This window comes from Pelodiscus sinensis, chromosome 1 (assembly GCF_052426305.1).
Source record: "Pelodiscus sinensis isolate ZL-2025 chromosome 1, ASM5242630v1, whole genome shotgun sequence".
Lineage (NCBI taxonomy): Eukaryota > Metazoa > Chordata > Testudines > Trionychidae > Pelodiscus > Pelodiscus sinensis.
The window spans coordinates 54,171,963-54,185,513 of record NC_143052.1 but is presented as its reverse complement, the minus strand read 5'-3'; the positions used below and the strand labels follow the sequence as shown (position 1 = coordinate 54,185,513).

Here is a 13,551-nt window from a genome sequence, read left to right as displayed (position 1 = left end):
CTCATGGAAAGCAACCCGTTATTTTGAAATAATAGGCTTGATAGTTTGGATGCTCCACTTGTTATTTTGAGATAAGGAGAGTTATTTCAAAGTAACTCCCTAGTGTAGGCCAAGGCTTAGTGGATAAGGGGAAGCTATAGACATGCTATACTTGAATTTTAATCAGGCTTTTGAGACAGTCCTATATGGTATTCTCATAAGCAAACTAAGGATATGGGCTCTACATTAAATTGCTATAGAATAGATGCACAGCTGATTGAAATACTATACTCAAAAAGTAGTTATTAATTATTCTCTATAAAACTGGGAAGACATTTTCATGAACATAGTATGAACAAACAGGAGGCAGTTTTCTTGTTCAGAAAACTAAGCCTGCTTCTAGTCAGACCTGTGCCACATGGAGCTCAATCTCTACTCTCTCACAGACATGCTACCAATGTTTCTCAGTATGTACTCAGCTTTCTAGTCACTTTCTGCTTCTGATACACACTTCACAAGTCAATGACTCAGCCCCTGTGTTTTCATTCAGTCCCTGCTTTAGTCTTCCTGAGTAAGTCCTTCCCACATGGCCCAGCAACCTGAGTGGTGACTGCTACCATTTTAGAAATCTTACTCAATAAAAGATGCTTTATTGCTTCTCTCATTTAGCTTGAATGAAAGGAGGCCCATGAGCCTCCATCATGACTGTGACTGCAAATAGGTCAGACACATTTTTGACAGTCACCTATCATACACTCCAGCACAACATATAGCAACTAGTTTAAGTATAAAGTTCATGAGCAACCTAAAATCTGGAAAATATCGGAATTCTTTAGCAAGATGCTGAAAATCTTGAATGTTGAAAATCTTAAATGCTGAAACATTTAAAGAAAATCACAATCAGTTCATAAATACTATGCTAACCAAAAAAAGTCTAAATGCATAATAAATGACAATTCAAATAGCTCTGTTTTTTTTTTAAACTAATCTCGTTGTCGTTTCACAGACAACAATTCTCTAGGAAGCACAGTGGTCTAAGCCATAAGATGTAGTGAGTACTTTTAAATCTATGGGCCAAATCCTGTGGCAATTTGTGTGCTTCAACAGAGGTTTTCTCTGAAGATGGGAATTTTGACTTGTAAAGATTTCAACATTTTGTGCACTGGATTTCCATGTGTCCAGCACCTAAAAATGTCACCTAGTAAAACTAATTGTGCATCAATACATCACCCTTGTCCTCAGTCACCATTATTTTTTTTAAAAGGTAGGGATTTAGCAGTAAGAACAAGACAGTATCTCTTTAATTAGTATGGTAGGTCTGTGGAGCTTCTGCAATTGAACGTACACTTCCCATAACTCTATAGACCAGGGATGGGCAATAATTTTTGCCCAGGGGCCACTTCAAAAATTTTTGAAGCAGCCTCAGGCCATTTTGGAAGGGGCGTGGCCTAAACAGGAAGGGTGGGGCCTAAATGGGAAGGAACAAGGCTACCTCACTCCAAGACCATGATTGGTCTGGGGAGGGGCAGCCTCTTTGCTTCCCCTTCCTACTAGGCACCCATGCTCTGGAAGAGGCTTGGCACGCTTTCCCACCCTGTAGCCAGACATGAACCCCCATTTTAACATCCATCTTTGTCTGCTTGAAAGCATGCAGAGCACACAGAGCAGTGAAAAACAGCATGATCTTTGAAAACCTTGGAGCAGGAGGTTTAGATATGCTGGCTCAGTGACCATGGACAACTGTAAGCAGAAATAAGAGGGTGGTCAAACTAATCGCTGACAAAGAGGCTGCACAGAAGTGCCCTTGACTTAACCCATATTGATACGAACACACAGCCGTCCGCGGGGGGAGGAATCTCCCGCTCAGCAAGAACATCCAGCACTCCTAATTTAGTTATCTTCCTCTCTTACAAGTGTAAATTAACTTGAAACTTGCTTGTAATAACTGGCGCCACAAAACGGACCGGTACAATTTGGCCTCTTAAGATAAGAAAGAGAATACGGGCAACCAGGGGTATAAAGATAGGCCCAGCAGCACACTTACTCTGAGCGTCAATCTACCACCTATCTGCTGATCAGGTTTGGTGTTTGACCTCCCGAGGTTCCAGAGGGGATGCCCACATCGTATTCGTCTTTCCGGGGAATTGAGGGACCGACTCTGGCCTGACACGCTGCAGTCGAGAGGCAGAGAAGGGGGTAAAAATTGTACCTGGATGTGGTCCTTTGTTTAAGTATATATATACATAGTATTAGAGCTCTTTAAAGATTAAGCTGCCACTTGGTACCATTATTTCTATTTTCTATCTTTATCTTCTTTGTAACCATTTTTAAAAATTATTTTTGCTAGCAGTTAAGAAATAGAGCAATAGCCATTGTAACCATATGATTTATAAGCTTCTTTAATAAACCTGTAACTGTTTAAACTTTAACCTGACTCCTTCAGTTGCTGTAACAGAACCAAGCACAATTTAAAAGAACTTCAGCCGGTCATAAGGGACAGGTATAGGAAGAGCTGGGGCGTTTGGATCTGTGTCATTCCCAGGTGACAGGTCAGCTGGGGCACTTCTCAGCCTTCCCTAGGCTGCCCACTGCGAAGGAACCCTGTGTTCTAGCAGCTAAAATCTGAGGTGTAATAAGTTCTTCCTATAAACAGGGGCATCTGTTGGCCTGCTGGCTACCCTCTGCAATGGGACCCCGGTCCTAGCAGTAAAGACACGGACGTTAAACCTTTTCTCGGAAACACACACACACACACACACACACACACTGCCCTGACCATTGACTGACACCCCCCTAGACCAGTCAGGGCCTGGGGACCAGGGAGCGCAGGAAGCCTCCTCCTGCCCTGTGAGGAGCATGTGGCACTTTGAAGTGCCGCAGGCTCCTTGCAGGGCCAGGGCAGGGCAAAGAAAACTCCATGCAGCTCCCCCGCCCCCAGGTCCTGATTGGCCTGGAGGCGGGGGAGCATGCAAAGCCTCCGCCGCTCCCCCTTTTCCTCCCCCCCCCCCGCCCTGTGAGCAGCATGCAGCACTTGAAAGTGTCACTTGCTCCTGGCAGGGCAGGAGGAGGCTTCGCGCGCTCCCCTACCTGCAGACCCTGATTGGCCAGGGGGCGGGGGAGTAGTAGGGCCCCCGCAGGCCAGATCCACCTGCTTGGCGGGCTGAATCCAGCCTGCGGAAGCCCTTTTGCCCACCTCTGGTACAGACGGTAATGTACAAAATATATTCCCAGAGTGCAATAAGATAAGTCCTGTTTTTCAAGCAAGTACAATGACTTGTTTACTGTTCTCATAATCTTTCCTTATGTAAATTAGTAGTAGCATCTTAGCATCTTAAGTAGAATCGGCATTGTACCAGGACTACGACACCATATCATACGCTGCCTCCCTGTCTCTCACTTTCTCTGGAAATTGAAATTTCTCTCCCTGGAGTAACCACACAAAAGATTAATCCCTTCTTTACTTATGCTCAGAGCAAAGTTTGTGTAAGGAATAGATTCTACAGCTTAAAAGTCTTTCTACTGAGAAACAAACACATTCTACTGTGTTTTTAGATGAAAAATATGATTTACACTGTATAATCAAAATGTAACTGCTTGTTTTGGAGATCCTGTTTGCACTACAGTTTAGAACATAAGAACGGCCGTACTGGGTCAGACCAAAGGTCCATCTATCCCAGTATCCTGTCTACCGACAGTGGCCAGCACCAGGTGCCCCAGAGAGGGTGGACCAAAGACAATGATCAAGCGATTTGTCTCCTGCCATCCCTCTCCAGCCTCTGACAAACAGAGGCCAAGGACACCATTTTATCCCCTGGCTAATAGCCTTTTATGGACCTAACCTCCATGAATTTATCCAGCTTCTCTTTAAACTCTATTATAGTCCTAGCCTTCACAGCCTCCTCTGGCAAGGAGTTCCACAGGTTGACAACACGCTGTGTGAAGAAGAACTTTCTTTTATTAGTTTTAAACCTGCTACCCATTAATTTCATTTGGTGTCCTCTAGTTCTTCTATTATGGGAACTAATAAATAACTTTTCTTTGTCGGCCCTCTCCACACCACTCTTGATTTTATAGACCTCTATCATATCCCCCCTCAGTCTCCTCTTTTCTAAACTGAAAAGTCCCAGTCGCTTTAACCTCTCCTCATATGGGACCCGTTCCAAACCCCTAATCATTTTAGTTGCCCTTTTCTGAACCCTTTCCAAGGCCAAAATATCTTTTTTGAGGTGAGGAGACCACATCTGTACACAGTATTCAAGATGTGGGCGTACCATAGTTTTATACAGGGGCAGTAAGATATTCTGGGTCTTATTTTCTATCCCTTTCCTAATAATTCCTAGCATCTCTAACAGGAAACTATATGCAGGGGCAAGATTAGAAAGGCAAAGCCACAAAATGAGATCAAACCAGCTACAGGCATAAAGAGAAACAAGAAGACCTTTTATAAATACATTAAAAGCAAGAGGAAGACCAAGGACAGCGTAGGCCCACTGCATAGTGAGGAGGGAGAAGCAGTAACAGGAAACTTGGAAATGGCAGAGATGCTCAATGACTTCTTTGTTTCGGTCTTTACCGAGAAGTCTGGAGGTGTGCCTAACGTAGTGAATACAAGCAGAGAGAGGGTAAGTTTAGAAGATAGGATACACAAAGAACAAGTTAAAAATCACTTAGTCACCAGGTCCTGATGAAATGCATCCCAGGATACTCAAGGAGCTGATAGAGGAGGTACAAATAGAGAATACTCCACTTAGGAAGGAACAATCAGTTCCATACATAGAAGATGGGAAGCGACTGTCTAGGAAGGAGCATGGCGGAAAGGGATCTAGGGGTCATAGTGGACCACAAGTTGAATATGAGTCAACAGTGTGATGCTGTTGCAAAAAAAGCAAATATGATTCTAGGTTGTATCAACAGGTGTGTTGTAAGCAAAACTTGTGAAGTCATTCTGCCGCTCTACTCTGCACTAGTTAGGCCTCAGCTGGAGTACTGTGTCCAGTTCTGGGCGCCACATTTCAAGAAAGATGTGGAGAAATTGGAAAGGGTACAGAGAAGAGCGACAAGAATGATTAAAGGTTTAGAGAACATGACCTATGAAGCCAGGCTTCATGAACTGGGCTTGTTTAGTTTAGAAAAAAGAAGATTAAGGCGGGACATGATAGCGGTTTTCAAATATCTAAAAGGGTGTCACAAGGAGGAAGGAGAAAATGTGTTCCTCTTGGTTACTGAGGACAGGACAAGGAGTAATGGGCTTAAGGTGCAGCAGGGGAGGTTTAGATTGGACATTAGGAAAAAATTCCTAACTGTCAGGGTGGTCAAATATTGGAATAAATTGCCAAGGGAGGTGGTGGAATCTCCCTCTCTGGAGATATTTAAGAACAGGTTAGATAGACATCTGTCAGGGATGGTGTAGACGGAGCTTGGTCCTGACTTGAGGGCGGGGGGCTGGACTCAATGACCTTTTGAGGTCCCTTCCAGTCCTATTATTCTATGATTCTATATGCTGGTGTCTAGGGCCTGATTTACAGTAGGACCTTAGTCCACAATTATCTCCCAAGGCCAATTTTCTAAGGGATGCATCCACACTACCAAGCTCGTAATTCCAGAATAAGGGGCCATCCTGCTATTCATGAGGAGCAACGCTATTCCCAAATTTGTAACTCCAACATGTTAGTGTAGACGCTCCAGAGCCACTAATGCAAACTAAGTGGCCTCCGGCGGACCTCCTACATCTCCCCAGAGTGCTTCCTGGCGCTCTGAGTCCAGCTCCATTAATGAAGACGTGCTACCTCAAACTACATTAGAGTCTTCACCTTAGCGAGGACACAGAATTTCGAATTTGTAAAACTGGGTGCTCAGAAGTCAAACTTAGTAAATTCTAAATAACCGCCTAGTGTACAGTGGCCTAGTGTTTTACTCTCATATTTCCATTATGGTTCGGTTCCATTTATGTAAAAAACCATAGACCTCTAGCAATAGGAGCTTTTTCGGTTAGTTCCTTGTACTTTCTTTTTCTTTCTCTATTAAGGTTCTTGTATAATTAAGTAAAGCATTATGGGATTTTCTTTGCCTTGTCTGGTATCTAACAGAAAAGTCAAAATAGAAGTATATGATTTTCTATTTTGATTTTTGCAATTCCCTCCTTACCCAGATATATTAAGTGATCAGTAAAGGGTCTTATTTTTATTAATTGCATTGTGAGCCTCCCTGTGTATTGATATTAGTCTATTTCCCCTCCATTGCTTTTTATGTCATCTCTCTCTTATTACTACAGTTAATTATTTGTACTGTGATTAAGGGTCAGTTAGTATTTCAATTATAAACTGCAATTTTTGCACAAGGAAGGCTAATGTGCTAGGCAATTAATAATGCATGATATGTGCAAGATATTGACCTAACTGTTAATTGTTAAAATAGCTGCATCATTTTTATTGAATCATGGAGCTACAAAACAGAATGTTTTGACAGGCTTTCAGGTAATGAAAAGTGTTTCTTAGATGTATATTCACACTGTATTTAATCATCATTATTATGGAAACAAGTTTGCTGAAAACCAGTCCTGTATAAATTGAGCCCTGCACAGATACAAAATTGGTGCCCGCATCCATATCTGCAAAAATGATCCACAGATATCTGCATCAAAGCTCCAGATTTGTAGGGCTCCATCTGCAAGTCCTTTATTCACATGGGTTACCCTATGAACAGGCTATTATTTCTTCTTAGAGTAATAAACATTGCTAAGATCACACATTTCCCAATTATTAACAGTTATACTTGCATGCCTAAAAGCCCTTCTTAGAGAATATTCTGTTTGCCTGCCTCTTAGTTAACAGTTTTAACAAATAAACAAAAAAAAAAAAAAGATCAGGTCTTTTTGTCAAACACCACAAATCCTTACTACGCAAAAGAGCATATTGCTGCATTTTCTTTTGTAAACATAATATACAGTTTAATATAAAGTAATTTTTTTCTTTCTACTCCTTCAGTAATAACAAACATTTTCTCCTTCACATTATCTTCTTACAAAATGCAAACAGATTAATTTTCGCAGGAAATTTGGGTTATGTCTTGTCACTCTTGGTTTACTGTCTACAGTTGGATGTCTGCCTCTGTGTTCAAAAAAGAAATCAGCACTGCATTGTTTCAATAGATTTATTTTTTGGGGGGTTTGTTTCATAAAATCATTTTACCTAAAAATTAAGTAGACTCAGATTTTGAGGTCCATAGGGACCATCAAGGTCATCTAGTCTGAAAGTATAGTATCAAAGTCCAATTGCTGAGAAATATTAAAACAAAGATTTCTAAGCTTAAGTTGGCTATGAATGAATTTCTTTCCAACACTGAACACTTATTTTCTGCCTACTTTTCACTGTGCATAAGTGTAGTAACATGTACTGGTTGAAATAAAGACTTGAGAACTATTCAGATACCTTATATATATATCAAATCATCTAATTTAAATACATATTTTAAAACATTTCCAAAATGAAGTGTTTTGAATAAGTTCATACTAGTCTTATTTCTGCCTATGAAAAGTTGGCTATTTATTTTTATAGTCTCAGAACCAGGACATGCCATAACACACTATTTTTTTTATTGTTCAGCTGAAGACAAGCTCAGTAGGGGATTTCATCTGCGAACTGCACGTTTCCTAGCAACTTTCTTTAAACCAGAGTGGCTTTTCTTACATCAATCACTCGCATCTGTTGAGAATGAGAATGAAAGAGAAACATCTCTTTCATCCTGTGAATAAACAATATGAATTAGACTACCAGGCAGCTGCAAATGGGAGAAAAAAAGGGAAGAAAATCAATTCAATGGTTACTAGAATTCTCTGGTTGATTTTAGAGAAGTTGTCTTTTTCAGTTTTAATGTTTAAAAAACAAATTCAAATTTCTAAGTAGCTGTTACTAAGATACCTGCTAATTTTCAAGGGTTTGAGCTGTCACTGAGTACAATATTGTCTGGCTATGCTGAAAGAAAGACAGGAGACATTTGACATGGGTTTCATCAGGCTGCAACTTTGTTATTAGATGTCTGTGACTACCCAGCAGATAATATTGTACAGTGCGGGTAACCCCATATTTATTCTGTAATTATCTTGGGGGAGGGGCTTCCTGAGATCCCCCTCTTTTTTCATCCCTGCCTCTATCAAATCCATTGCTGGAAACTTACCATACTCAGAGTGAGGGCTTTTCACCTGCTCTCTTCTTCCATCCTAGTTCATTCCAGCCAATCCCTTGCTGGGAATTTATCATCCACGCTGGCCTCGTAGGAGGATTAAGTTGGGCTATAAAAATGTGGGATTGCTCCCAACCATAGCAATCATAGGAAACCCCAACTGCCCCCTATTTGTTCCTTTAATGAACACCTCTTTTTAAGTCCTTTTCCAAGCCATTTATCTGGTCACTATATAACTCTCCCATAGAGTACTTCTATAGGACCTCCACCCTATGCTTAAATAATAAGTTGCAACATATTGCCAACCACCTGTCATGCCATGCATGAACAAAGTGCTTCCTGAAACCCGCTGTGGAGAAGGCCAGAAAACAAAAATCCCAAGTACACCAAACACAATATGGGGGCAAGGGGAAAAATCCTTCCTAGTCCCTCTGAAAAAGAGACATAGTGCTAATAGCAGGAGGTGACCAAACCTGGTACTTTACCATCTAAAATGAAGGAAGAGTGTCCTGCCTCAGCCTTGGTCTGTGTAAACAGGGAGGTTCCCAGCCCTGTTGTTTCTCTTCAAATCCTATATTCCCAGGTGATGAGTCAGTGACATTCTGCCCCTTTTCCAGAAGCTTTTCTCCCTTCCTGCCCTTGCCCAAGCCATGAAGCCCTTCACTCAGACAGACCAACCAAACAAAAACCCCACTTAAAAATGCAAGGCAGTCATTGAAAGTAATCAGACTATTTAAACTATTTTGAATTCTGTTATTTTCTTTATAGTATTAAAGATTAATAATTATAGATACTTAATCATTAGACTTTATTGTACTGTGAACATTTAAAGTTAAATGATACTCTTTTATTTAGGTTTCAGAAGATTTACAGTACTACCCAGACAATCTTTTTATATAGCTTTCTAATTTACAATATATTAGGTAGCATTTACAGTTTGTAGTTTGCTAGCTATTAATGAATAAATGTCATGCATATGTTGCACATCAGCTGCAACTTAACCTCTGGGCCACAGAAAATAAATAGAAATTTCTCATAATGTTCAGTCAACCAAGAGATGCATTGTTGTGAGGTAGGCTGTGCTATTAGAACAGCCACTGGATCAAATGCAGAGCAAAAACCTTTCAGATATTAGATTAGAAATCAAGCCATGTCATTTAAACAGCAACAAAGATATTGGATTTCTTTATTGAACTACAGTACTCTCTATAAAATACTCTGCAAGCAAGAAAAACCTTTTGCTCATGGTAACTACATATTTTTTGCAGATATTAGGTCAGTTAAATATCTGAACTTCTGTTTCACCATATGAGCCTCTAGAAAAATAGATTATGGAATGCCCTCATGAAACCAAGAGGAGGACATGCAGGAGTTGCCAATTATCAGACAGTGGAACTTGAAAAGTAACACAGGTTTCCAACACTTATTCATAGGAAGCATGTGGCAATAGTAGTTTTGGTTTTTTTTTCTTTTACATGGTCCTGATATAGTGTCCAATGAGATTAAATCTAACTTACATCAATGGATGTTGTCAGGCCCTTGATTACTGCATAAATCATTGGGCAGTCCTGGTAGCATCAATCAATCAATCAATCAAACGATACACGAGAGCCTTAATGTGCCAAAGTCAGCACTCAGGAGTTAGGAAATGCCAGTATTAAGATTGCTGATACAATCTGAATTTCGCCCGCTTGTGCGTATGCATAAGAATACAGTACAGTTTTTAAATATGTGATCTCCTTTACTTCCTCCTCATTGCCTCCGTGATAACAGGAGGAACACTGAGCACAAGTGAACCAATATCCCTGCTCCCAACTCAAAAGCTAGGCACTGCAACCATTCATAGCAGTGGATAGGGTTACTACTTGAAGGAAAGTTCTTCTAAGTACCTGCATCCCTTGGCTGGAGCATATTCAGTGCAGAAAGATTCTTCAGAGAATTTACCATGTGTGAACTAATATTTTTAGAAGGATTATAACGTCACTAAATTTTGCTGTCTCCCCCACTCTCAGGAATAGTGAAAAGTACATTCTAGACATAAAAGCAACTCTATCAATCTCCTTAGCCTTGCTCTAAAGCCTGGAGGCTCAGAATTTAAATTTAACAAGGTCAAAACAAGTTTTCTCCTAATCTCACTGTAACGAATAGCTAACCAGTTTTTCCAAAATGTTCCAAACATGCACACATCTGGCATGGAAAATTTCAGTTCAAACAGCTACTTTATGACAAAATGATAAGCAACTGAAAAGAGAGTCTTATAATGGAAAGGGTTGGTCAACCTCAACTACAACAGTTTCTGTGTCCAACTACCTCCACATCTGCCCCTCCCAGCTGCCACATCCTTTGTTTACCACATCAAGTTTAAACATTTTGTCCTCATTTTCAATTTCCTTCCCAACTCTGTTCCACTCCACATCTTTAATCGAATCATTTAACACCAGAACTCCATGGCTCTACCTCCCAGAACCTAACCCATTCCCCCATAAAAATTTTCATATTATAAAATGCCCAAAACAGGTAATGTCATAATTTTGTGAGACCTACCTCTTGTTGAACTATTAAGAAACAGAACTTATACTGTGGCCCAAGATTGAAGAGATTAATTTTCCATAATGATATATAGGATTTAGCTATATAAATGCACCAGTTTAGACATTACCATGCATCATGAATATTGTGCATATACCCTGTTTTTTTTTAAATCAATTATCTACAAATCTCAAGTCAAAAAGCATGAATAATCAATTAAGTATTTGCATATATGTGGACATTTAAGAGCACAACTAAGGAAATAATTTATAAAAAAAGGATGAAAGAGAGAAGAGTGATTGGCCATACTTAGCAATGACACTACTATGCTTAAAAGAGCCCAGGGAAAAAAATTAAAAACAAGCAAGCAAATCCTATGCATCAAGCAAAGGTCTGATCTTGTGAGGGTTTCAGATTTGAGAGGAGGACATACAGCAAAATGATACAAGATGTTCATCAGTTTGCAGAATTGATCCCAAAAGAAGCAGCATTTTATAGATTTTGAGTGTGATGCGACAAAAACAACATTTCTGAATGTAGTTAAATATGGATTAGGCAAGTCAGACACAAAAAAGTCATGTCTTCACTTTAGTTGTCAAAGTAACATCAGTGATAGATTTTCTGACAGAATAATTTTAAACAGATTCAAGGCATTAGCTATTCTGCTAGATAGACGTGCATCCATTTATAAATGCTATTATAAAAATACTGGCCAGCCAAATAAAATGACAGGCCAGCAAAGCAGAATAACTATCAAATGCATCACAAAATGCTTGCAAAATAATACCATGACATCTTGCCAAAGCTCCATTTTGTTCAGAGTACCAAAATGGCTTTGCCTTTGAATTCTGGGAGGAAAAAAACCCCAAAAGTTCTTGTACACTAACACAGTGTTTACTTCTGTCCCAGATAATTAAAAATTTACAGCATCCACACCAAGTAGTATGTGAGTTTTACAACACAGAAGGCTATTTCAGGAGCTGCTGACAGCACCTAAAAATGAAACACAAACTAGATTTACTAAAAGGGGGCCTATTTTTAATACATAAAGGTTTTTCACTTGCATTTCATAGATTACAAGCCCAGCAAAGAGAATTGTGGTCTCCTATTCTGTGTTCCTACATAGCACAGGTCATACATGTTTTCCAAAATAATTCCAAGAGGTTTTTGGAAAGACATAAACCAAAATTTTTTAAGAGAGCAGAATTCTAAACTCTTGTTTTAAAGTCTCCAAATTTGACAGTAGGCAAATCATGAACTCAAGTACAGTCTGTTATATTAACCTTGTAGAAATTGCTTATATATATCTATATCTATATCTATCAGGCACTGGATAAGCCTGGATCTGCGGGGCCTGGTGTATACACTCAGGCTGCGTCTAGACTGGCATGATTTTCCGCAAATGCTTTTAACGGAAAAGTTTTCCGTTAAAAGCATTTGCGGAAAAGAGTGTCTAGATTGGCACGGACACTTTTCCACAAAAGCACTTTTTGCGGAAAAGCGTCCGTGCCAATCTAGACGCGCTTTTGCGCAAAAAAGCCCCGATCGCCATTTTCGCGATCAGGGCTTTTTTGCGCAAAACAAATCTGAGCTGTCTATACTGGCCCTTTTGTGCAAAAGGACTTTTGCCCGAATAGGAGCAGCATAGTATTTCCGCAAGAAGCACTGATTTCAGACAGTAGGAAGTCAGTGTTCTTGCGGAAATTCAAGCGGCTGCTTTTGCGGAAAAACTTGCCAGTCTAGACACAGCCACTGGCTACGTCTAGACTGGCCACATAAGACGGAATAAGTATGCAAAGCAGGCAAGTCAGAATAGGGAAAGTAGGAAGTAAGAATAAGAGATCCTCCGGAAAAGGGCTTTATTCCGGAGGATCGCGCCAGTCTAGACGCTCTTTTCCGGCTTTTCCCCAAGCCGGAAAAAAAGCGGCGGCCATGTTTATTTAAATCCCTCGGGGGGTATTTAAATCCCCCGCGGAGTTCCCTATTCTGACTTGCCTGCTTTGCATGCCTATTCCGTCTTATGTGGCCAGTGTAGACGTAGCCACTGTGTTTCCAAAGCCCCTACTGGAGCATCCACACTGCATTGTAAACCTGGCTTACAACTGCATAACCTGGGGCTCACAGTCATATTAACACACCTACTCTGTACCAAACAGACCTTCTGACTCGAACCTGTGGCTCAACTTATGTCCATACTACAAAAGTCTCAGCAGGACTCAGGCTCTGACTCATCTCCAAACAAGGTCCTAGAATCCAGGTTCAGAGCACTTGGAAACCCATGTCAGACTGATTTGTGTGTGTATGGTGGGGATACTAGGGCTCAAACCTGACTCAGAGCCTGGCCTCAGCAAGCAGCGTACACATACCTATCATTTCTCTTTATGGTGTGTTTATACAGCAGGGCTTACCTCGAAATAAGCTACACAAATTGAGCTACGTAAATTACATAGCTTATTTCAAAATAGCTAGTTTAGAAATTGGGAAAGTCTACACAGCATTTTTTTTAAAAAAAGAGCACTCTTCCTCCGACTTCTCTTACGCATCGTACAATGAGGGTTACAGGAGTCAGAGTAAGAAGTCCGCCAGCTTGACAGTATTTTAACATTATTTTGAAATAACTACCTGCAGTATAGACGTGGACTAAGTTCTTTCAAAATAACGCTAGTTATGTCAAAATAATGTTGCTGTGTAGAAGTACTCTAAGCCAGAACCAGGATCTGATGTGGTGAATCAGCAGTGAAATGCACTGACAATTTTTAAGTTCTAAAGTATCATTTGCAGTCTTCCAATTTTCTAGGGATAGTGCTTTTTGGTGCAATAATAATATGCTTCTGGAGAGACATATAGCCCTTCCCAACTAGAGTG

General features: G+C 40.3%; 1 protein-coding gene across 9 annotated transcripts in view; it reads right to left on the bottom strand.

The window, feature by feature from the left end:
* The window catches only part of CNTN1 (contactin 1), a 396,144-nt gene that overhangs the window by 175,146 nt on the left and 207,447 nt on the right, over positions 1 to 13,551 (bottom strand). The window contains exon 1 of one of the 9 annotated variants that reach the window (XM_089779380.1): positions 2,024 to 2,043. The exons of the other annotated variants lie outside the window; for them this stretch is intronic. The gene's annotated coding sequence lies outside the window, so the exon portion shown is untranslated. Of the gene's footprint in view, positions 1 to 2,023; positions 2,044 to 13,551 lie in introns of those variants that run through there. 9 annotated transcript variants of the gene reach the window in all.